Source organism: Centruroides sculpturatus, unplaced genomic scaffold, assembly GCF_000671375.1.
Source record: "Centruroides sculpturatus isolate CEXI.00-Female unplaced genomic scaffold, Cexi_2.0 scaffold155, whole genome shotgun sequence".
Lineage (NCBI taxonomy): Eukaryota > Metazoa > Arthropoda > Arachnida > Scorpiones > Buthidae > Centruroides > Centruroides sculpturatus.
In genome coordinates this window covers 180,806-182,071 of record NW_019384386.1, presented here as the reverse complement: position 1 = coordinate 182,071, position 1,266 = coordinate 180,806, and the positions used below count along the sequence as shown (strand labels likewise).

The window sequence follows — 1,266 nt, the reverse complement described above, 5'->3', positions numbered from 1 at the left end:
TTATGCTTGTATTTCATTCTCTGCCGCAGCACTGATGAAATAAGATGATGTTTGTTTATTCTTTATTACAAGCCACGCATTTTTATGTATTCTAAGAAATTATATGTAAAAAAAAATTGCTCACAGGTATTGATGTCTGTTTAATAACAATAATAATAGGTTAGTGGCATTACGTAATTCTATTAATAGTATCATATCATACGTTTTTGAGGGGAATAACATTTTGGTGTGCCGTGTTGAAGTCATGGGTGTGCCGCAAGTAGAAAAAGGTTGCGGAACACTGGGCTACAGTATATATATATGTGTGTATAAAAAAAATTTTTTTTCTTTAATTGCTACAGATATTTACTTAAATATACAATTTATGAAATTTAGTACCTAAATATGTTACAAGCAATACCAGCAAGAGTAATATTTCTAGATGTTCCTATATTTAGCATTTCACCTCTTATAGTAACATTGGTTCCTCCAGATACTGGTCCAAAAGCTGGAATAATGTCATATACTTTAGAGACCTAGGGAAAAACTTAATTAGTTGAAATAAGAATTGAACCTAAGTAATAATCAAACTGATTACAAAACATTAATCTTACTTACAATATAAAAAAAATTTTCAGATGAAACTGCAGTTCCTTTAATATCAAAATTCTTGATGTTCCAGTGAGTATCACTAACTTTCAAAACAACTGATCCATGCTTTGCACTTTCTACCTCTCCAGTCTTGCATTGAATTCTATTAATATAATAATAAATTAAATTAAATAAAAAGTAAATAAAATATTTTTGCAACTTTATCCTTCTGAAATAATATACTATAATTTTAATTATTCTAATTACAGTAGAGTCTTGAAAACTCGGCACTCGATAACCCGGCAGTCCTGATAACTCGGCCACACCCTGGCAGGGCAAAAAAATCCTTAGTTAATTAATTTTCATTATAGACAGCTTTATGCCTCATAAAGTATTTTTCTGAGGTTTGTCTTATCAGGTAAATTACTGTACACAGTGTATTCATTAATTTTCATTTTCATGTAGTAAAGGCTCTATGCCTTCATAAAGGACGTACTTTTCCTTTGTTTAAAGGTATTTGGGCAGTTTATTCTCTGTTGTATTCTCAAGTATACAATACATACAAGTACAGTACAGTATTTTCTGAGGAAACACTCGTACTTATTTTTTTTAACCCCATTCCCGATAACCCGGCATTTTCACAAACTCGGCCACCCTTCGGTCCACATTAGGCCGAGTTTTCGAGGTTCTACTGTA

The 1,266-nt window shown here is 31.4% G+C and overlaps 1 protein-coding gene across 1 annotated transcript in view; it reads right to left on the bottom strand.

Annotated features, from left to right (window-relative positions):
- Positions 1-1,266, bottom strand: part of LOC111618069 — a 51,372-nt gene that overhangs the window by 24,476 nt on the left and 25,630 nt on the right. The gene's annotated exons all lie outside the window — the stretch shown is intronic.